The 24,685-nt window shown below is 39.2% G+C and overlaps 1 pseudogene; it reads right to left on the bottom strand.

The window, feature by feature from the left end:
- Nucleotides 1–17,409: 17,409 nt before the first annotated feature.
- LOC105730507 (neugrin-like) lies at nt 17,410–18,030 on the bottom strand (annotated as a pseudogene).
- Between the last annotated feature and the right edge of the window lie 6,655 nt (nt 18,031–24,685).

Here is a 24,685-nt window from a genome sequence, read left to right as displayed (position 1 = left end):
GGGGACTAGACCCTGCCTGCCCAACTAAACTAATAGTCCCTTGAAGGATTGTGTTGAGGGCTCAGTGAGGTTACACAATGTAAAACGTCGAATATAGTGACTGTTACATGGTAGATGTTCAAGAAATGGTAGTTGTTCTTGTAAGTTTAATATAATCACATTACATTAAAATTTTTTTGATATAATAAATGCCTTTGAAAAAATTTCTTCAAATTTTTACACTACAGAGTACAACCAGTGTCTCTAAATCTAGTTGACTGAAATTAAAGTAATGCTGTTGATAAATTTCCCAAAATTTTTAGGTAAGTGTCAATTTTAGATGTGTACTGTAATTTGATTAAAGAAAAACTCCTAATAGATTCAGCATATGTTTAAGAGAGACTGACTGTCCACTAAAAGGGTTCTTGAAGTGGTCAAATTTGGGGGAAAATTCTGCAGTACAGATATAGGCTCCACCAGCTCAGAATCTTCCAAATACTAGGAACTGATTGATCTCTCAGGGTTGTACTGAGAGTATGGGGAAAGACTCAACTACAAAACTGGACTAACTGCATTTACAATAAAAACAATTAACTGCTGAGTGGACTGGGTTCCTAGATTCTTGTGTTTTGTGGCTGACATAGCCTTCCTCTAAAGTTAAGAGAAAAGGCTAAATCATATTCTGAAGTTGGCTTGATGAGTGAGTCACAAAAGGGAAGTGGTTTATAATAACAACTGGTTTAGTGTCACCATGTGCCAGATGCTCTGCAAACAGTATCTCATTTAATAGCTTCCCAAACATTCTGTGCATTTGGTACCATTTGAGCCCCATTTTACCATGGAGAAAACTGAGAGATAAAGTAAACTACCAATGAAGACATGGCTAGTAATGCCTGGAACACTTCAGGCCAAAAGCCTTGGAGTTATTCTTGACAGCTGTCTCTCTCACACTCCACATCCAATCTTTCAATAAACAATATTTTTCTCTCCTTCTGAAATACATCCAGAATATGACTTCCTACTACTTTCATTACTATTAGAATATGACTTCCTACCACTTTCATTACTACCACCCCAGACCCTGCCACTGTCATCTCACACTCAAATTACTGCAGGCATTCTTACAATGGCCAACCGTAACCTCTTCTTTTGATTGTATCTCCTGCTACCTTTCTATGTCTTCACTCAACTCCTGTCATCCTGGCCTTGAAATTTGTGCCAGCAATGTTCCTATGTTTGAGGCAGTTACTGTAGCCATTCCCTGCATGGAGTATTCTCCCTCAGATAACCACTTGCAGACTCACTTGCCATCTTCAGATCATTTCTCAAATATCACTTTTCAACAAAAACTCCTTGATCATTCAGATTAATTATATGTTGTTTCTTGTTTTCATTTTTGAAGTATTTTGTTTCTGAAATACTATAAAATTTACCTCTTATGATCAATGCTTATTGTCATCTGTTGCATAGAGTAGGGGCTCTCTGTTTTGCTCACTGACACACCCTAACTGTCTAGAAAAGGTATTTGGCACATAGTAGGTGCTAAGAAAATATTTGTATGGTGAATGAAAGACTTATCTGAGTATGAAGCCCATAATCCTTCTGCTGTACGGCCATCATCTCAGTAATACAGGAACCAACCAGTCAGATACTCTGTTCAAAGACCCTCTTATCCAGAGACTTCTTAGATGAATAATACCAAAATTTTTGTTTCTCATCTTGCTTCCGTAGCAGATCAGTACCTTTCTGACAAAATTTTTATTTATATAAAGAAAAACCTTTTAATATATAACAGCCAATCCTGGCATACCTGAAGCTAGTATCTTTAAGGCAATTTTGTATATCTATGTTTCCTGTTGAGAATCATCTCAGGTCCTAGTTTCTGAGCAGGGCCGTATTACATAACACCCCAAAACTGCCAATTAGACTGCTGATGTCCTAGTACCCATTAGTCATTGAAATGTACCAAATTTACAATGTTGTATTCAAAGTAAAGTTTACCAACACCTAGGAAGAGCATTAATTTTTTTTTTTTTTTTTTTGGTCAAAACCTTTTGTCTAGGTTTTATTTTGGTTTGCTACCTTTAGTTATACACATTGGTGAGAGCTTTTTTTTTTCAGGGTCAGTTATTTTCTTTGCGTATTTTGAACAGATGAGAAAACAACTGGTGCTCAAAGGCTTCAAGCAGCAAGAAAGTGGTATCTACTTTGGCCAGCTGGTGGCTCATTCAAGTTAAGAAACAGGGACAAGGGAAGAGGGAGCTCCCCCTTTTCCTTGTACCCCGATCTTAATAAACTAAAGGTCTCATTCTTCTTTGCCTTGGGATGCTACAAGGTAAAATCCATTCAGAACTTCACTAATCTCAACATAATTAGCACAAGTTGTTCAATTATCTTTTCATTTTTCCTTGTCGGATTTGAGAAGGAAAGAGGAAAATGTCAAGGGAAGCTGTTAGGAAACTGAAAATATCTAGGCAGTTTCAGCAGATATCTGCTGCTTCTTTTTCTCTGCCATGCATACCGTTTTTTGGACATAGGCAGGAAAATGTCAATCATGTTCCTCTCCCACATAAGGGATAGAAAACATGAGCTGGCTAGTCAGAATGCTCTCTTCTGCTGGACACAGAGATTGCTCCAGTCTTGAGTACACAATCCAAGTAAAGACAACATTCATTTGGCAGACTAATAGGGATATTGTGAAAAGAGGAGTGTGGCTTTCTCTCTGGAATACTAACTAGCATTATAGCTATAAGGAGAATCTAAAGTTGAAAGTATAGGTGGACATCTTCTCTGACATGTGGAAGAGACCTGCCTAAGAATTAAGGTACCATTAAGAAAAGTAAAACTAAGAGGGCAGGGGGACAGAAAATGATATTTGAATTCCTAGCTCTGGCTGTGGCAAAACAAAACAACAACAACAAATTAGCCTCTTTTTGTGGACTTCCCAATTAATTACATGCGCCAAATACATTCCCCTTAACCTCCCCCACCATCCCACTGTTTAACAAAATTTGGGATTTCTTTCTCTTGCAACTGAAAAGTCCTGAAATAAAACAAGGTTCCACAGTAGAATTACCTCAATGTCCTGCATCTCATTCAATCACATATAGAAATCATGTATAAAATAATGACCTGATGTTCTGAAATAATAATAAAAAAAAAATCAATTAGGGCCGGGCTCGGTGGCTCACGCCTGTAATCCCAGCACTTTGGGAGGCCGAGGCGGGTGGATCACGAGGTCGAGAGATCGAGACCATCCTGGTCAACATGGTGAAACTCTGTCTCTACTAAAAATACAAAAAATTAGTTGGGCATGGTGGCGCATGCCTGTAATCCCAGCTACTCAGGAGGCTGAGGCAGGAGAATTGCCTGAACCCAGGAGGCGGAGGTTGCGGTGAGCCGAGATCGCGCCATTGCACTCCAGCCTGGGTAACAAGAGCGAAACTCCATCTCAAAAAAAAAAAAAATCAATTATGTTTTAGTTTCTTCTTTTGCCCCTTCTCTTCTTCCCTCTTCTCTCTTTCCTTCCCATTTTTCCTACTCTGTCAGCCCATCTTTATTCCGAAAGGTTTGAAACTGGCTGCATCCACTACACAAAAGGGAAGAAAAGTGGATATTATGAACAGATATTTAGTGTCAATTGTTATAACAGCATATTTTCTGATTATTCTTCAGTTATCAAGAAATTAAATAAAGCAGTATTCCTATTCCGCAAATGCCATGTTACCTGGTTAACAAATTTTCCTAGCAAGTAAAGAGTAATTCCATCATTCCATAAGATATTTTCTTTGTTTTACTTGGTGCTTTGCCACTTACTAGTTGTGCTTCCTGTTTAAATTATTTAACCTTCTGAAACTTGGTTTTCTTATTTGTAAATAAGATGAAATCTGCCTGGAATGCCCCCAAAGTGTAATAATGTAATAAGACAATAGATACTGGTCTGGAGTAGGTGCTCAATAAATGGCAGTTATTTTTATATTATCACTGTGACATTACTTTTGCCCACTATTTTTAGAATCAGGAAGGAGAATGACATAAAGGTGTTCTTACTTAGTCTTTAAGAATAGCTAAGGAAAATAGGACATTGCTAAGTAAGCAAGAAAATTTGCATTCCTATTTCGTGCTTACACTTGCAACAATGTAAAAAAGCTAAAAAATTAAGTTTCTTTTATGGTAACCTCCAAATTTTCTGTCCCTGTACCAATAATTTCCTATGTCTCTTGTTTTAAAGATTTGATTTGAAAGATAAAACCAGTGGGGTGTATCTGCAGAAGTGACAGAGTCCTAAGGGAAAGAATGTTCTTTACTCTCATGCAGATTCAGCATGCCTTTTCTATAACAGAGCAAACCAAGCTTTACTGGGTTAGCTGCACATTTGACTGCAGATATTGTCCCTTAAGCTAGATTTTTACCAACTACTATAATGGCATCTATTTCTGTTGCATCATTTCCATTCAACAAATATGCATATTTTCAATGGCCTAAAACTCCAAGTATGCAAAGCATGCAGCTAGGAAGGGTGAAAGAATGCTGAAAGAAGATTGAGAAGGAAACATGGCATGACTTTGTTTTATTAGTTTTTGTTAGGCAAAGCTCTTTTGGATTTTTTTTTCTTCTTCTTCCAGTGACTGATTAAATGTTCGTGCCTATAGCAATGAGGACCCTTAAAATTAACTGAATATCTTAAGGTACAGAGTTTTTCATAACTATGTAATATGTCTTGAATTAATCTTTTATTTTTCTCATAATAGATACCAATACAAAAATAATGTCTTACATTTGCACTGTGTTGCTCAGAGATTTACAAAGTACCTTCCTGCGCTTTCTCTTGTTTTATCCTGCTACTAAGATAGTAATTGAGGTAGAGTTTGCCTGCATCTCTTTCTCTGCTTTAAAATTAAAATTTGAGGTTTATACTTGGCCAAAGGTCACAAAGCGTGTAAGTGACATATTTGGTACAGATTGCTGGGCCGAAGTGCAACACCTTTTTTGCTATAGTATCATTCAAGGGTTTGTTTGTTTGTTTGTTTGTTGTTTTGTTCCTTTACCTATTTTATCTGTTTTAAAATACTAAACTTGAATATCTTCTTTGTGCTAGTAAAATCTTATTTTTCAGAAGAATTCAGAATTTCTTTGTTTTCATTTGAGTGAAGGAGTCCCTTTACTTTCCTACCAAATCAGTATCCTATAAGATACTGGTTTCCCTCATCATCTTTTAATAAGCAGAAAGTGGCTATTTGGGAAGTATCAATAGCTGGCTTACAGCACACTTACTCCACTCCCTTGCCTACTAAAATCCTCATTTAGTTGTACATCGTGAGGGCATAAGACTATGCAGGAAATTCAGCACATTCTTGGGGCATGTGTTTTAGAGTAGCTGTGCATAAACAGGGAAATCGCATGAAAGTTTTCCTTTTCTAAATTACTGAAGGTTGATAAAGTGAGAGAGAGGGAGAGAAGTTCCATGTATGTATTACCTCTTTATCCATGTTTTCGTTTTTTCTTCTTTAGTTGGGTAATGATAAAAACTGGGTGATGATATAATATGCTGAACTAGAATGTCTAGGAATATTTGTCTGGACTAAGGATGCTGAATTGAGAATAAGAGAAGTGCTAATATTTCTCAAAACCCAGGTTCTATGCAATACTCCCCTCTACAAACCTTGTTCCCTTCCTTATTCCCCCACTCTTTTTTTCAATAATGGACCTTCCTTTTGTTTAATATACAAATGGTTTCTCTCTCTCTCTCTAGCAACAGCATACCATCAGCTGTTACTCAAGAGTAAATTCAGCCTTCTATTCCCTCAGACCTAATGGTCCGAGGAGTCTGCAAACTCATCTGGAACAAGTACTGGATATTCCACTACATCTCAGCTCAACTGAGTGTTCTTGCTCTGGCTCTGTTATTGTCAACAAGGTTCCTGAGAAAGTCACAAGTATCAAAAAGCAAATGAAAATGCAAGAACAGCATGAGACTAAGTGAGGTGATTAAAGTTTTGTATAATTGAAATTTCAGAAATGGAGAAGAGAGAGGATGAGGCCGAAGTAACATCTATGGACATAGCTATGTTAAATTCTCCAAAGGTGAAGATTCAGGAAGCCCTACCAAATTTAAGCAAATTCATGTTGTATTAAAATGGCCAAAAATCAAAGACAATGCTAAGGAAAATAAAGCATTAATGAACCACTGGTAAGAAACAGAGCTGACCTCTGTAACGAACATTCCCTGACCTCAGAGTTGTGGGCCTTGACGTGTGCCTGGCAGGAGTGCATAATTGTTATAAATCAGTGACTGCTATGTTGCCTCTTTTGCTCCCTCTTTGGAATGTGAGTGTCTGGTTGAAGTTATCTTTTCCCCATCTCACCAATATATTTTGGATATGTGGCATGAAAATAACTACTTAGTTCACAGATCCATGGCTTAAGAAGAGTTTCAAAATGCTGTTGTTGAGAAATTTCACCCAAGAAGCCTCATTTGCATCAGGACCTCACACAGATTTCCATAGCCTGGAGTTTAAGCCTTATGCAGTGATGGGATGAGATTTTGGGGGTCTTCAGAGGTGGTTAGTAAATCTTGTATGTGGAAGAAATGTGAATCCATGGGGCCAACAGAAGAACTAAGATGGATTTTTACAATAATGTTCCCAGTGAATCAAACTTCCCAGTATCCAGGTGGCATAAAAAGTAGCCTTAGTTAGCTAGGGCTACCATAACAATATATTGTAATATAGATGACTTAAACAACATAAATTTATTTTCTTACAGTTCTGGAGGCTGGAAATCTGAGACCAGGACGACATAGCTGGTCTTCACCTTCTGGTGAAGGCTTGCTTTCTGGCTTGCAGATAGCTACTTAACTCTCTCTGTCCTCACATGGTAGAGAGATAAACGGAGAGAGCAAGCTCTCTGGCATCTCTTCTTGTAAGGATGCCCATTCCATCATGAGGGCACTGCTCTCATGGCCTTATCTGACCCTAACTAACTCCCAAAAGCTCTATCTCCAAATACCATCATGCTAGGGATTAGGACTTCAACATATGAATTTGAGGGAAGCCGCACTCAGTCCAGAGCAGTGGGGAAAGAACAAAAAACAAGGAACCAATGTAACAAATAGAAAATAGTTATAAAGACAATAGATATTAATCCTTTTATGTCAATAATCACTTTAAATGTTAGTGGTCTAAATATATCAACTAAAAGACAAAGATTGTTAAGAGTTGATTAAAAAAAAATAAAACAAGACCCAAGTAAATGTTGGTGGCAAGGAATCTATGTTAAATATAAAACGCAGATAAGTTAAAAGTAATGGGATGTAGGAATAAATACAATGCTGTTACTCATCGAAAGAAACCTGAAAGAGCCACATTAATATCACACAAAGTGTATTTTAGAATAAGAAAGGTTATTAGGGATATGGAGGAGCATTACGTAATGATACAAGAGTCTATTCTCTAAGAAGATACTGAAATACCCTAGCTTGGCTGTGATTAATACATTTTAAACAATCCTGCTGACTCCATTTTACCCACCCTAAGCTATGTAGGACATTCTGTTCCTAGAACTTTATAGTCTGAGACACCTGGTATCTTTGTAACCAATTTTCTAAGAAACAGGGCCCACTGGCCCATACATCCTGTACCTGCAACTGCCTAACCCACATCCTGAGTGAAAAACAACTTTAAACAGAATTTTGTTGTTAGGCACCACCCTCTTCCCCTAACCTGCTCCTTCTGCTTCTGTGATAATCTGCTTACCACCCCGTGACCCTAAACTGATATAAAAATGTTGACTGCCCTTTGTTCTGGGCCAAGAGGTTTGAGCTCTGGCTGACTCTTGGACACTAGCCATTAAAGTGGACTCTCAACAAACTCAGAGCATGGCCCTTCTGTTTAAACTCACTGGGGTATAACAATTTAACAACACTAAACTTTCATGAACCTGCGAACAGATTGACAAAAAACATGAGGCAAAACTAATAAAACTGAAATGAGAAAGAACATGTTCCACCATTACAGTTGGCAATAGATCTCTAGAAGTACACATACATTAACAAAGTGATTTTCAGTTGAGAGAGGAACTGTGTATCTTGGGATAAAGATAGGAGAGTGACTTACTTTTTATTTTATGTCATTTTTTACCTTTTCACTTCTGTATCCTTTACATCTACTGTGTATTAACAATGAATACATAAAAAAAGAAGAAGAAAGTCTTTGGAATGAGACTTGAATTGAACAATTCTGCTACATAATTCTGCTCCCAAATTGCTGTGATGATTGAGGTACCTGTGTATGTCAAGTGATGATGACAGTGCCAGATCCTTGATAAGCTCTTGATAACTACTACTTTTATCTTAGGTATGATTCACATAAAACTTAACTGTGGCTGTTCAGCAGCAAAGTTCTCTGTTATTTATTTTTTAGGACCCCAGGTTCCCTAAATTGTATTGTGTATGTTAATTATGTAACTTCCTGCCACTCAAGTTGGATGATTCATATGCACAGTACTCAGGAATTTATTCTCGTGTCACCAACCAACGTCACTACATTAGACAACCAGAGCACACATTATTTGTGTCATCTTAATTGTGTCATTTTAATTGACACATAATAATTACACATATTTATGGGGCACAATGTGATGTTTCAATACATGTATAAATTATGTAAATGATCAAATTAGGGTAATTAGCATATCCATCATTTCAAGCATTTCCCATTTTTTCATGGTGAGAACATTGAAAATCCTCTCTTCTAGCTATTTCAATATACTCAATATATTATTATTAACTATAGTAACCCTACTGTGCAATACAACATCAGGACTTATTCTTCTTGTCTAATTGTAACTTTGCACTTGTTGGCCAATCTGCCTCAATCCTCTCCTCTCCAGTCTCTGATAACTGCTGTTTTACTCTGTTTGTATGAGATCAACTTTTTAGGCTCCATAAATGAGTGAGATCATATATTATTTGTCTTTCTGTGTCTGTCTCATTTCACTTAATGCAAAATCCTCCAGGTTCATCAATGTTGTCACAAATGTCAACATTTCATTCTTTCTGAAGATTGAATGGTATTCCATATATACTTCATTTTCTTTATCTTCTCATCTCTTATTGGAAATTTAGGTTGATTCTATGTCTTGGCTATTGTGAACAGTGCCACAGTAACCATGAAAGTGCAGATATATTTTCAACCTACTGATTTTATATCCTTTTGTTAAATATCCAGCCGTGGGATTGCTGGATAATGTGGTAGTTCCATTTTTTGTTTTTTGAGGAACCATCATACTGTTTTCCATTATGGTTATACTAATTCAATGTCTTACCAACAGTGTGCAAGAGTCCCCTGTTCTCCATATCCTTGCTAACACTTGTTTTCTTTTGTATTCTTGATAATATTCTAACTGGAGTGAGGTGATATATCATTGTGGCCTTGATTTACATTTCCCTTATAGTTAGTGATGTTGAACATATTTTCATATACCTGTGGAACATTGATTTGTATGTCTTTTTTTGAGAAATGTCTACTAAGCTCTTTTGCCCATTTTAAAATCACATTATTTGGTTTTTGGTTAGTCAGCTGTTTGGGTTCTTCATATAGGCTGGAAGTTAATCCTTTTTCAGATTTGTAGTTTGCAAATATTTTCTCTGAAGAGGTTGTTTCTTCACTCTGTAAATTGTTTTCTTTGCAGAGCAGAAACTTTTTAGTTTGTCTAGTTTTGTTTCTGTCAACCATGCTTTTGAGGTCTTATCCAAAAAACTCTTGCCTGGTCCGGTGTTATACAATGATTCCTCTAATTTTTTTTCTAGTAGTTTCAGAGTTTCACAACTTCCTTTTAGGCCTTCTCAAGTTACAACACATTCATTTTGAGCTGATCATTGTATATGGTCAGAGATGGGCATCTACACTCATTCTTCTGCAAATGAATGTCCAGTTTTCTTACATTTATTTATTTATTATTTATTTATTTATTTATTTATTTTGAGATGGAGTCTTGCTCTGTGCCCCCAGGCTGAAGTGTAGTGGTGCAATCTCAACTCACTGCAACCTCCACCTCCCAGGTTCAAGTGATTCTTCTGCCTCACCCTCCCTAGTAGATGGGATTACAGGTGTGCACCACCAGCCCTGGCTGATTTTTATATTTGTGTTTAGACAAGGTTTACCATACTGGCCAGGCTGGCCTTGACTTCCTGACCTCAAGTGATCTGCCCAACTCAGCTTCACATAGTGCTGGGATTATAGGCATGAGTCACTGCTCTTGGCCCCCTACCACCATTTATTAAACAGACTGTCCTTTCCCTAATGTGTGTTCTTGGAAACTTTGTCACAAATCATTTTCCTATAGATGCAGCAATTTATTTCTGAGCTCTCAATTCTGTTTCACAGGTCTATGTTTCTGTTTTTATGCAAGTAGCATGCATCTTTGGTTACTATAGCTTTGTAATTATATATATATATAATTCTTTTTTTGATTGTACTTTAAGCTCTGGGGTACATGTGCACATCCCACAGGATTGTTGCATAGGTACACACATGCCATGGTGGTTTGCAGTCTCCATTCCCCCATCACCTACATCAGGCATTTCTCTCAGTGTTTTCCCTCACCAGTCTCTGCGCTCCCTGCTGTCCCTCCCCTAGCCCCCCACCCCCCAACTTACCCCAGTGTGTGATGTTCCCCTCCCCATGCCCACGTGTTTTCATTGTTCAACACCTGCCTATGAGTGAGAACATGTGGTGTTTGATTTTCTGTTCTTGTGTCAGTTTGCTGAGAATAATGGTTTCCAGATTCATCCATGTCCCTACAAAGGACACAAACTTGTCATTTTTTATGGCTGCATAGTATTCCATGGTGTATATGTACCATATTTTCTTTGTCTGGTCTATCATTGATGGGCATATGGATTGGTTCCAGGTCTTTGCTATTGTAAACAGTACCGCAATGAACATATGTGTGCACGTGTCTTTATAATAGAATGATTTATAATCCTTTGGGTATATATGCAGTAATAGGATTGCTGGGTAAAATGGAATTTCTATTTCTTTTTTTTTAATTTTTTAATTTTTTTAAAATTTTTATCCCCCGTCCCCAGAATTGCTATTTCGAAATCTTTGAGGAATCACCACACTGTCTTCCACAATGGTTGAACTAATTTACACTCCCACCAAGAGTGTAAAAGTGTTCCTTTTTCTCCACATCCTCTCCAGCAACTGTTGTCTCCAGATTTTTTAATGATTGCCATTCTAATTGGCATGAGATGATATCTCAATGTGGTTTTGATTTGCATTTCTCTAGTGCCCAGTGATGATGAGCATTTTTTCATGTTTCTTGGCAGCAGAAATGTCTTCTTTTATAAAGTGTCTGTTCATATCCTTTGCCCACTTTTTAATGGGGTTGTGTTTTTTTTTCCTGTAAATTTGTTTAAGTTCTTTGTGGTTTCTGGATAGTAGCCTTTTGTCAGATGGGTAGATTGCAATAATTTTTCCCATTCTGTTGGTTGCTGGTTCACTCTAATGATTGTTTCTTTTCCTGTGCAGAAACTCTTAAGTTTAATTAGACCCCATTTGTCTATTTTGGCTTTTGTTGCCATTGCTTTTGGTGTTTTAGTCATGAAGTCCTTTCCTATGCCTATGTCCTGAATGGTATTGTGTAGGTTTTCTTCTAGGGTTTTTGTGGTGTTAGGTCTTATGTTTAAATCTTTAATCGATTTGGAGTTAATTTTTGTATAAAGTGTCAGGAAGGGATTCAGTTTCAGCTTTCTGCACATGACTAGCCAGTTTTCTCAACACCATTTATTAAACAGGGAATCCTTTCCCCATTGCTTGTTTTTGTCGTGTTTGTCAAAGATCAGATGGTTATAGGTGTGTGGCATTGCTTCCGGGACCTCTGTTCTGTTCCATTGGTCTATATCTCTGTTTTGGTACCAGTACCATACTGTTTTGATTACTGTAGCCTTGTAGTATAATTTGAAGTCTGGTAACATGATGTCTCCAGCTTTGTTCTTTTTGCTTAGGATTGTCTTGGCTATATGGGCTTCTTTTTGGTTCCATATAAAGTATAAAGTGGTTTTCTCCAGTTCTGTGAAGAAGGTCGATGGTAGCTTGATGGGGATAGCATTGAATCTGTAAATTACTTTGGGCAGTATGACCATTTTCATGATATTGATTCTTCCTAACCTTGAGCATGGAATGTTTCTCCATCTGTTTGTGTCCTTTTATTTCCTTGAGCAGTGGTTCGTAGTTCTCCTTGAAGAGGTCCTTCACTTCCTTTCTAAGTTGTATTTCTAGGTATTTTATTCTCTTTGTAGCAATTGTGAATGGGAGTTCACTCATGATTTGACTCTCTGTTTGTCTGTTATTGGTGTATAGGAATGCTGGTGATTTCTGCACATTGGTTTTGTATACTGAGACTTTGCTCAATTTGCTTATCAGCTTAAAAGTCTCTTTTGGGCTGAGACAATGGGTCTTCTAAATGTACGATCATGTCATCTACAAATAGAGACAATTTGACTTCCATTTCCTAATTGAATACCCTTTATTTCTTTTTCTTGCCTAATTGCTCTGGCTAGAACTTGCAATACTAAATTGAATAGGAGTGGTGAGAGAGGGCATCCTTATCTAGTGCCAGTTTTCAAAGGAAATGTTTCCAGTCTTTTCCCATTCAATATAATATTGGCTGTTGGTTTGTCATAAATAGCTTTTATTATTTTGAGATATATTCCATCAATACCTAGTATATTGAGGGTGTTTAGCATAAAGAGTTGTTGAATTTTGTTGAAGGCCTTTTCTGCATCTATTGAGATAATCATGTGGTTTTTGTCTTTGATTCTGTTTATATAATGGATTACATTTATAGATTTGCATATGTTGAACCAGCCTTGTATACCTGGGATGAAGCCTAGTTGATCGTGATGGATATGCTTTTTGATGTGCTGTTGGATTCGGTTTGCCAGTATTTTATTGAAGATTTTTGCGTCTATGTTCATCATGGATATTGACCTGAAGTTTTCCTTTATAGTTGTGTCTCTGCCAAGTTTTGGTATCAGAGTGATGTTGGTCTCATAAGATGAGTTAGGGAGTATTCCCTCGTTTTGTATTGTTTGGAATAATTTCAGAAGAAATGATACCAGCTCCTCTTTGTACATTTGGTTGAATTCGGCTGTGAACCTGTCTGGACCTGGCCTTTTTTTTGGTTGGTAGGCTATTAATTGCTGCTTCAACTTCAGACCTTGTTATTGGTCTATTCAGGGTTTCAACTTCTTCCTGGTTTAGTCTTGGGAGGGTGCAAGTGTCCAGGAATTTATCAATTTCTTCCAGATTTACTGGTTTATGTGCATAGAGCTGTTTGTAGTAATCTCTGATGGTAGTTTGTATTTCTGTGGAATTGGTGGTGATCTCCCCTTATCAGTTTTTATCGCATCTATTGAATTCTTCTCCCCTTTCTTTTTTATTAATCTGGCTAGCAGTCTTTTTATTTTGTTGATCTTTTCAAAAAACCAGCTCCTGGATTTATTGATTTTTTTTAAGGGTTTTTGTATCTCTATCTCCTTCAGTTCTGCTCTGATCTTAGTTATTTCTTGTCTTCTGTTCACTTTTGAGTTTTTTTTTATCTTGCTCCTCTAGGTTTTTCAATTTTGATGACAGTGTATCGATTTTAGATCTTGCCTCGCTTCTCATGTGAGCATTTATTGTCTAAATTTCCCTCTAGACACTGCTTTAAATGTGTCCCAGAGATTCTGGTACATTTGGTTTTCATTATCATTGGTTTCAAATAACATTTTTATTTCTGCCTTCATTTCATTGTTTATCCCTTCATCATTCAGGAGTAAGTTGTTCAGTTTCCATGTAGTTTTATGGATTTGAGTGAGTTTCTTAATCATGAGTTCTAATCTAATTGCACTGTGGTCTGAGAGACTGTTAGGATTTCCATTCTTTTGCATTTGCTGAGGAGTGATTTATTTCCAAATATGTGGTCAATTTTAGAGTAAGTGTGATGTGGTGCTGAGAAGAATGTATATTCTGTGGATTTGGAGTGGAGAGTTCTATAGATGTCTTTTAGTTCTGCTTGGTCCACATCTGTATTCAAGTCCTAGATATCCTTGTTGACTTTCTGTCTCATTGATCTGTCCAATATTGACAGTGGAGTATTAAAGTTTCGCACTAGGTCATAGAGAACTTGCGTTATGTATCTGGGTGCTCCTGTATTGGGTGCATATATATTTAGGATAGTTAGCTCTTCCTGTTGCCTTGATCCCTTTACCATTATGTAATGCCCTTCTTTGTCTCTTTTGATATTTGTTGGTTAAAGTCCATTTTATCAGAGACTAGTATTGCCACCCCTGCTTTTTTTTGCTCTCCATTTGCTTGGTAAATCTTCTTCCATCCCTTTATTTTGAGTCTATGTGTGTCTTTGCACATGAGGTGGGTCTCCTGAATACAGCACACCAATGGGTCTTGACTTTTTATCCAATTTGCCAGTCTTTGTCTTTTGATTGGGCATTTTGGCCATTTACATTTAATGTTAATATTGTTATGTTTGAATTTGATCCTGCCATTTTGTTATGATTGGTTGTTTTGCCCATTAGTTGATGCAGTTTCTTCATTGCTTCATTGGTCTTTACCATTTGGTATGTTTTTGCAGTGGCTAGTACTGGTTGTTCCTTTCCATCTTAAGTGCTTCCTTCAGGAGCTCTTGTAGGGCAGGTCTGGTGGCAACAAAATCTGTCAGCAATTGCTTGTCTGTAACAGATTTTATTTCTCCTTCACTTATGAAGCTTAGTTTGGCTGGGTATGAAATTCTGGGTTGAAAGTTCTTTTCTTTAAGGATGTTGAATATTGGCCCCCACTCTCTCCTGGCTTGTAGGGTTTCTGCTGAGAGATCATCTGTGAGTCTGATGGGCTTCCCTTTGTGGGTGACCCGACCTTTCTCTCTGACTGCTCTTAGCATTTTTTCCTTCATTTCAACCCTGGTGAATCTGACTATTATGTCCTTTGGGGTTGCTCTTCTTGAGTAGTATCTTTGTGGTGTTCTCTGTATTTCCTGGATTTGGATGTTGGCCTGCCTTGCTAGATTGGGGAAGTTCTCCTGGATAATATCCTGAAGAGTGTATTCCAGTTTGGATTCATTTTCCCCGTCACATTGAAGTATACCAATCATGTGTAGATTAGGTCCTTTCACATAATCCCATATTTCTTGGAGGCTTTGTTCATTTCTTTTCACTCCTTTTTCTCTAATCTTGCCTTCTCATTTAATTTCATTGAGTTGATTTTCAATCTCTGATATCCTTTCTTCTTCTTAATTGATTCAGCTATTGAGACTTGTATATGCCTCATGAAGTTCTCGTGCTGTGTTTTTCAGCTCTATCAAGTCATTTATGTTCTTCTCTAAACTGGTTATTCTAATTAGCATTGTATCGAACCTTTTTTCAAGGTTTCTTTGTATTGGGTTAGAACATGTTCCCTTAGCTCAGAGAAGTTTATTACCCACCTTCTAAGCCTTCTTCTGTCAATTTGTCAAACTCATTCTCCATCCTGTTTTGTTCCCTTGCTGGTGAGGAGTTGTGGTCCCTTGGTGGAAAGGCATTCTGGTCTTTGATAATTCTGTCCTTTTGCACTGGTTTCTTCCCATCTTCATGAAATTATCTACCTTTGATCTTTGTGATTTCAGATAAGATCTCTTGAGTGGATGTCCTTTCCATTGATGTTGTAGCTATTTCTCCCATATGAGGCATTTTTTTGGTTATACAATTGTCAGGAATCTGCTTGTTGAGGCAGTAGGTCAGTTCTCTGCCTGCAGAAGAGTTACTGGGCTGCCTGAGGCTCAGCCAGGCTGCTGGGTAGTCGTCCTTTGGGTTTTGTTTACACTGGTGAGGTTAGACCCACTTTCCCAATGGCAGGCAGCTTTCCTCTGGCTGAGCTCAATCTTCCCGGATCAAATTCAAACTTATGTGCTGGCTGCAAAACTCTAGTGAGAGGGCTTCAGTTTGCTGGACTTTGTGGGGTGGGACCTGCCAAGCCGTATTTTGTTTCCCTGCTTTCAACTCTCCCTCTTTCTGGGGGACAGGTAGTTCGTCCTGCAAGTGTTCTTGACATTAGTCAAAACTTCCTCCCAGGTCTGTGCCAACAATTGATGGCACTGGGCAGGCCAGAGCTGTTGCTCAGATCTGTGTTGATAACTTGCACTTTTCAGCCCAGTGGCATTCTCCTGTGCTGTGGGTTGCAGAGGCCATGGGGGAAGCACAATATCTGGACTGGAGTGCTGTGGGGGTAAGGTCTCCAATCCTCTGGGCCAGTTGCACTTCCTGGGTGGGGCAGTGCCCCACCCTGCTTCTGTTAGCCCTCTTTGGGCTTCTCCCACCCTGCTTTGGTTCACCCTTTCTGGGCTTCTCCCACCCTGCTTTGGTTCACCCTTTCTGGGCTATTCCCACTGTCCAACCAGTCCCATTGAAATGAACCTGGTACCTCGTTTGGGAATATGGAGATCACTTGCCTTCTGTGTCTCTCTCACTGGGAACTGTTCTCTGGAGTTGTTTCTATTCAGCCGTCTTGGCCAAAGTACCCCAGTCAAGGTTCTTAGGTAAGGACAAAAGAACGTTCCCAGCCTGTGTTAAGATATTGAAGAGGATATTCCCACCTGTATATATGAGTTACCAGTGAGATGTCTGCTGTCCCTTTCCATGTGGCCCCTTCATGACTGTAGCTCTCTATTTCTTTTCCAGTCTTTGTATATGAGCCTCTTTCTTAAAAGTGGTGGGTGATCCCATCTGTACCATGCACCTCGCTTTGTAGTATATTTTGAAGTCAGGGAGTATGATGCCTCCAGCTTTGTTTTTTTACTCAAGATGACTTTGGCTATTTGGGGTCTTTTGTGATTCCATATGAATTTATAATTGTTTCTCATTTCTGTGTAGAATGTCATTGGTATTTTGGCAGGCATTTCATGGAACCTATAGATTGCTTTGAGTATATGACATTTAAAAAATATTAATTCTTCAAATCCATGAACATAAGATATTTTTCAATTGATGAACAGTCAAAATCCAGTGTTTCTATGTTGATTTTCTGTGTGGATAATCTGTCCATTGTATAAAGTGGGGTGTTGACATCCCCTCTTTTTTCCCACTTTCCCACTTGCAAACACATATTGAAAGTACCACGAAAAATTATAACAACACATGAGACACAGGCTGGTTTTCAACATACATAGAGCCTAAGCAAGAAGGGTGAGTACTGAAGCTCCAAGGAGGTCATTCTGGGAGCCCTGCTACAGGAAATTTTAATCTATCAAAACAGCTTTTTCCTCCCACAGTCCAGGCTCGTCACTTCTTCCTAATCCAAGCTGGCTTGTCCACACACGGAAATCAAGGTTGCTCCATATATGTTAATACTTGCTTAGCTGTGTTTCACGAGGCATCTCCACAAGTCAAGTCCTGGCTCAAATTCTGTACAGGAAGTTCCTGTTGCTGTCAAAGAACTCTTGCACCCTCTGCACTACTTTGCTGCTGAAGTAACCTGGTTCCCCTGCCCTCAACTCTTCCAGCTTCTGATCACTTGGAAATCTACCATTGTCAGTTCTTCTGGTGCTCTCAGAATCACTGAAGTACTTCTGCAGCTCTCTCTGATGACCTAGGGCTGCAGCAAGAGGCACAGAACTCTCCTTCTCCGGGTTCTGGTTTACTTTATTCCTTCCCTTCTGTCTCCTTGGTACATTTGTCCTGTGAGTGTTTGAATCTATCACTTTCAAAGCTGTGGTGTGATTTGGGTCTTTGGATGAGGCATCATGCCCTAACATAAGCAAAGAGCCTGATACAGAGTGGCCTGCAGGGAATGGCTTTTAGGTATTTCCAGAGCCTGGGAGCTGCTGGAGCAAGTAGGCAAGTCTAGTTTTCTTAAGGACTTTTTGATCTTGCTTCAGTTTCAGCTCCAATGTGGGTACAAACTTGCTTTTTAAAACTCTTTGCATCACATCAATGCTGACATCAAAGCCTTCAGTCAACCTGGGAACTGACCAGGACTCTGACAGGAAAATGTGGGAATGTTTGGAATTTCTAGACATTTGGAGGGCTCAGAAGAGAGAAAGATATGGGAAAGTTTGGAACTTCCTAGAGACTTGTTAATTGGCTTTGACCAAAATGATAATAGTCATGTGGGCAATCAAGTCCAGGCTGAGGTAGTCTCAGATAGAGATGAGGAACTTTTTGGGAACTGGAATAATGGTGATTCTTGCTATTCTTTAGCAAAGAGACTAATAGCATTTTGCCCCTTCCCTAAAGTTCTAGGGAACTTTGACCTTAAGAGAGATGATTTAAGGTATCTGGCAGGAGAAATTTCTAAGCAACAAAGCATTAAAGAAGAAGCAGAACATAGAGGTTTGGAAAATCTGCAGCTTAATGATACAGTAAAAGAGAAAAACTCTAAGGAGAAATTCAAGTCTGCTGCAGAAATTTGTATACATAATGAGGAGCCAGATATTAATCACCAAGACAATGGGGAAAATGTCTTCAGGGCATATCAGAGAAATTCACAGCAGCCCCTCCCATCATAGGCAAGGAGGTATAGGAGGTAAAAATGGTCCCAGGGTCCTCCTGCCGTGTGCAGCCTAGGGACTTGGTGCCCTGTGTCCTAAGTGCTCCACCCATGGCTAATAGGTGCCAAGATACAGCTCTGGTTGTGCCTTCAGAGGATGCAAGCCCCAAACCTTGGCAGGTTCCATGTGGTGTTGAGCCTGTGGGCCCACAGAAGTCAAGAATTCAGGTCTGGGAACCACCTAGATTTCAGAGGATGTGTAGAAATGCTTGGATGACCAGTCGGAAGTTTGCTGCAGGGGCAAAGCACTCATGGAAAACCTCTGCTAGGGCAGTGCAGAGTAAATGTGGGGTTGAAGCCCTCACAATGAGGCACTGCCTAGTAGAGATGTGAGAAGAGGGCCACCATCCTCCAGACTCCACAATGGTAGATCCACTGACAGTTTGCACTGTGAACTGGAAAAACCACAGACACTCAATGACAGTCCATGAAAGCAGCTGGGAGAGGGGCTGTCCCCTGCAAAGCCACAGGGGAGGAGCTGCCCAAGGCCATGGGAGCCCACCTAATGCATCAGCATTACCTGGATGCAAGACATGGAGTCAAAGGATATCATTTTGGAACTTCAAGGTTTAATGACTGCCCTATTGGATTTCAGACCTGTAGTCCCTTCATTTTGGCCAATTTCTCTCTTTTAGAATGGGTATATTCACCCAGTTCCTCTATTCCCATTATATCCAAGAAGTAACTAACTTGCTTTTGATTTTACAGGTGAATAGGCAAAAGGGACTTGCCTTGTCTCTGATGAGACTTTGGACCGTGGACTTTTGAGTTAAATCTGGAATCAGTTAAGACTTTGGGAGGATTTGCGGAAGGCATGATTAGTTTCTTTTTTGTTTTTTTGTTTGAGTCTGTTGCCCAGGCTGGAGTGCAGTGATGCAATCTCAGCTCACTGTGACCTCCACCTCCTGGGTTCAAGCAATTCTCCTGCCTCAGCCTCCTGAGTAGCTGGGACTAGGTGTGTGCCATCACATCCAGCTAATTTTTGTATTTTTAGTAGAGATGGGGTTTTATCATATTAGCCAGCCTGGTCTCAAGCTTCTAACCTTAGGTGATCTGCCCACCTCAGCCTCCCAAAGTGCTGTGATTATAGGCATGAGCCACCATTCCTAGTCTCAACATGATTAGTGTTGAAAGCTTTTCTCGTCTCAGATGAGACTTTGGATTGCGGACTTTTGAATTAATGAGTTAAGAATTTGGGGCATGATTAGAAGGGCATGATTGTGTTTTGAAATGTAAGGACATGTGTTGAGAAATGCTAAGTGTATGACTGCTGAGAAATGCTGAGTGTATGATAGAATATACTGTCTGCTAGGAAGAATGATGGCCAGGAAAACCTAGCCAGCCCTCCCCAAGTAGAAAACTACTTGGGGCATTTCAAAGTGGCAGGACAATATATAAATATTATATACTGGTTAAAACAATTCTTTAAGATATCTGACCCTGCCCTCTTGGCTCCCTCATGGAGAATACCTTTTAGTTTGCCTGTGATCAGTGATAAGCAGGCACCAGCTACCTACAGAGCATAGTTTGTGTTATGAGAAAATACCGAACATCTGTTTGCTAATAATAATCACTGTTCAGAGAGAATAATGGCATGGGTCAGAGTCTACTTGGGGCCCTTCAGCCTGGAATGCTGTTAGCCCCTGAGGTTCTCAGCTCAGAAGGCTGCTGGTCCCCTGGAAACACCCACTTTGCTGTTCTATCTGGGTGTCTGCCTCTCAGTTTCCTTCAGGGCCACCTGGGTGGGGGTCTCTCTGGCCAACCTGGTACTTAATAGACATAAGATTTGGGAGGGGTCTGGGGTGGAATAATATGATTTGGCTCTGTATCCTCACCCAAATTTCACCTTGAATTGTAATAATCCCCATGTATCAAGGGTGGGATCAGGTGGAGATAATTGAATCATGGACACAGTTCTCTCCATGCTGTTCTGGTGATAGTGAGTGAGTTCTCATGAGATATGATGGTTTTATAAGGTGATTCGCCCTTCTCTCGACACTCATTCTCTTGCTGTCCTGTGAAGGATGCCTTCCACCATGATTGTAAGTTTCCTGAGGCCTCCTTAGGCAGGTGGAACTGTGAGTCAATTAAATATGTTTTCTTTATAAATTACCCAGTCTTGGGTATTTCTTCAGAGCACTATGAGAACAGACTAATACAGGAGGTTCTATTTTTATGTATTTCAAGGTTTTGTTCCAAGACTTACAACTTTTTTTAGCATTTGTTGTAGTGCTGGGTTAGTAGCGGTGAATTCTCTAAGCCTTTGAAAAAGACTTTATCTCTTCTTTGTTTTTTTTTTTTTTTTTTTTTTTTTTTTTTTTTTTTTTTTTTTTTTTTTTTTATTGCATTTTAGGTTTTGGGGTACATGTGAAAAACATGCAAGGTTGTTGCTTAGGTGCATACGTGGCAGTGTGATTTGCTGCCTTCCTCCCCTTCACCCATATCTGGCATTTCTCCCCATGCTATCCCTCCCCAATTCCCCACCCCCCCGCTGTCCCCCCCACTCCCCCACAACAGACCCCCATGTATAGTGCTCCCCTCCCTGTGTCCATGTGTTCTCCTTGTTCAACACCCGCCTATGAGTGAGAACATGTGGTGTTTGATTTTGTGTTCTTGTGTCAGTTTGCTGAGAATGATGTTTTCCAGGTTCATCCATGTCCCTACAAAGGACGCGAACTCCTCGTTTTTAATGGCTGCATAATATTCCATGGTGTATATGTGCCACATTTTTCCTGTCCAGTCTATCATCGATGGGCATTTGGGTTGGTTCCAGGTCTTTGCTACTGTAAACTGTGCTGCAATGAACATTCGTGTGCATGTGTCCTTATAGTAGAACGATTTATAATCCTTTGGATATATGCCCAGTAATGGGATTGCTGGGTCAAATGGAATTTCTATTTCTAGGTCCTTGAGGAATCGCCACACTGTTTTCCACAATGGTTGAACTAATTTACACTCCCACCAACAGTGTAAAAGTGTTCCTATTTCTCCACATCCTCTCCAGCATCTGTTGTCTCCAGATTTTTTAATGATTGCCATTCTAACTGGTGTGAGATGGTATCTCAATGTAGTTTTGATTTGCATTTCTCTAATGGCCAGTGATGATGAGCATTTTTTCATATGCTTGTTGGCCTCATGTATGTCTTCTTTTGTAAAGTATCTGTTCATGTCCTTCGCCCACTTTTGAATGGGCTTGTTTGTTTTTTTCTTGTAAATCTTTTTTAGCTCGTTGTAAATTCTGGATATCAGCCCTTTGTCAGATGGGTAGGCTGCAAAAATTTTTTCCCATTCTGTTGGTTGCCGATTCACTCTATTGACTGTTTCTTTTGCTGTGCAGAAGCTGTGGAGTTTGATTAGGTCCCATTTGTCTATTTTGGCTTTTGTTGCCAATGCTTTTGGTGTTTTGGTCATGAAGTCCTTGCCTACGCCTATGTCCTGAATGGTTTTGCCTAGGTTTCCTTCTAGTGTTTTTATGGTGTTAGGTCTTATGTTTAAGTCTTTAATCCATCTGGAGTCAATTTTAGTGTAAGGTGTCAGGAAGGGGTCCATTTTCTGCTTTCTGCATATGGCTAGCCAGTTTTCCCAACACCACTTATTGAACAGGGAATCCTTTCCCCATTGCTTGTTTTTATCAGGTTTGTCAAAGATCAGGTGGTTGTAGATATGTTGTGTTGCCTCCGATGCCTCTGTTCTGTTCCATTGGTCTATATCTCTGTTTTGGTACCAGTACCATGCTGTTTTGATTACTGTAGCCTTGTAGTAGAGTTTGATGTCTGGTAGTGTGATGCCTCCTGCTTTGTTCTTTTTGCTTAGAATTGACTTGGCTATGCGGGCTCTCTTTTGGTTCCATATGAAGTTTAAGGTGGTTTTTTCCAGTTCTGTGAAGAAGGTCATTGGTAGCTTGATGGGGATAGCATTGAATCTGTATATTACTTTGGGCAGTATGGCCATTTTCACGATATTAATTCTTCCTAACCATGAACATGGAATGTTTCTCCATCTGTTTGTGTCCTCTCTTATTTCGTTGAGCAGTGATTTGTAGTTCTCCTTGAAGAGGTCCTTTACATTCCTTGTTAGTTGTATTCCTAGGTATTTTATTCTCTTTGTAGCGATTGTGAATGGCAGTTCGTTCTTGATTTGGCTCTCTTTAAGTCTGTTATTGGTGTATAGGAACGCTTGTGATTTTTGCACATTGATTTTGTATCCTGAGACTTTGCTGAAGTTGCTTATCAGTTTCAGGAGCTTTTGGGCTGAGGTGATAGGGTCTTCTAGATATACAATCATGTCGTCTGCAAATAGAGACAATTTGACTTCCTCCTTTCCTAATTGAATACCCTTTATTTCTTTTTCTTGCCTGATTGCTCTGGCTAGAACTTCCAGTACTATATTGAATAGGAGTGGTGAGAGAGGGCATCCTTGTCTAGTGCCAGATTTCAAAGGGAATGCTTCCAGTTTTTGCCCGTTCAGTATGATATTGGCTGTCGGTTTGTCGTAAATAGCTTTTATTATTTTGAGATACGTTCCATCGATACCTAGTTTATTGAGGGTTTTTAGCATAAAGGGCTGTTGAATTTTGTCGAAGGCCTTCTCTGCATCAATTGAGATAATCATGTGGTTTTTGTCTTTGGTTCTGTTTATGTGGTGAATTACATTTATAGACTTGCGTATATTGAACCAGCCTTGCATCCCCGGGATGAATCCTACTTGATCATGGTGGATAAGCTTTTTGATGTGCTGTTGTAATCGGCTTGCCATTATTTTATTGAAGATTTTTGCATCTATGTTCATCATGGATATTGGCCTGTAGTTTTCTTTTCTTGTTGAGTCTCTGCCAGGTTTTGGTATTAGGATGATGTTGGTCTCATAAAATGATTTGGGAAGGATTCCCTCTTTTTGGATTATTTGGAATAGTTTCAGTAGGAATGGTATCAGTTCCTCTTTGTATGTCTGGTAGAATTCGGCTGTGAACCCATCTGGGCCTGGGCTTTTTTTGGGTGGTAGGCTCTTAATTGCTGCCTCGACTTCAGACCTTGTTATTGGTCTATTCAGGGTTTCGACTTCTTCCTGGTTTAGGCTTGGCAGGAGGCAGCTGTCCAGGAATTTATCCATTTCCTCCAGGTTTTCTAATTTATGTGCATAGAGTTGTTTGTAATAATCTCTGATGATGGTTTGAATTTCTGTGGAATCTGTGGTGATATCGCCTTTGTCACTTTTTATTGCATCTATTTGGTTATTCTCTCTTTTCTTTTTTATTAGTCTGGCTAGTGGTCTATCTATTTTGTTGATCTTCTCAAAAAACCAGCTCCTGGATTTATTGATTTTTTGAAGGGTTTTTCGTGTCTCTATCTCCTTCAATTCTGCTTTGATCTTAGTTATTTCTTGTCTTCTGCTAGGTTTTGAGTTTTTTTGATCTTGCTCCTCTAGCTCTTTCAATTTTGACGATAGGGTGTCAATTTTAGATCTCTCCTTTCTTCTCATGTGGGCACTTATTGCTATATATTTTCCTCTAGAGACTGCTTTAAATGTGTCCCAGAGATTCTGGTATGTGGTGTCTTCATTCTCGTTGGTTTCGAAGAACGTCTTTATTTCTGCCTTCATTTCATTGTTTATCCAGTCAACATTCAGGAGAAAGTTGTTCATTTTCCATGAGGCTGTGCGGTTCTGGGTTGGTTTCTGAATTCTGAGTTCTAACTTGATTGCACTGTGGTCTGAGAGACTGTTTGTTATGGTTTCCGTTCTTTTGCATTTGCTGAGGAGTGATTTACTTCCAATTATGTGGTCAATTTTAGAGTAGGTGTGATGTGGTGCTGAGAAGAATGTATATTCTGTGGATTTGGGGTGGAGAGTTCTGTAAATGTCTATTAGGTTTGCTTGTTCCAGGTCTGAGTTCAAGTCCTGGATATCCTTGTTAATTTTCTGTCTCGTTGATCTGTCTAATATTGACAGTGGTGTGTTGAAGTCTCCCACTATTATTGTGTGGGAGTCTAAGTCTCTTTGTAAGTCTTTAAGAACTTGCCTTATGTATCTGGGTGCTCCTGTATTAGGTGCATATATATTTAGGATCGTTAGCTCTTCTTGCTGCATTGATCCTTTTACCATTATGTAATGTCCTTCTTTGTCTCTTT

The sequence above is a fragment of the Aotus nancymaae genome, unplaced genomic scaffold (genome assembly GCF_030222135.1).
Source record: "Aotus nancymaae isolate 86718 unplaced genomic scaffold, 86718_ANA_hifiasm-v0.15.2.pri h1tg000040l, whole genome shotgun sequence".
Taxonomy (NCBI): Eukaryota; Metazoa; Chordata; class Mammalia; order Primates; family Aotidae; genus Aotus; species Aotus nancymaae.
Note: the sequence above shows the minus strand (reverse complement) of the source record. Positions and strands in the feature narration are given on the sequence as shown.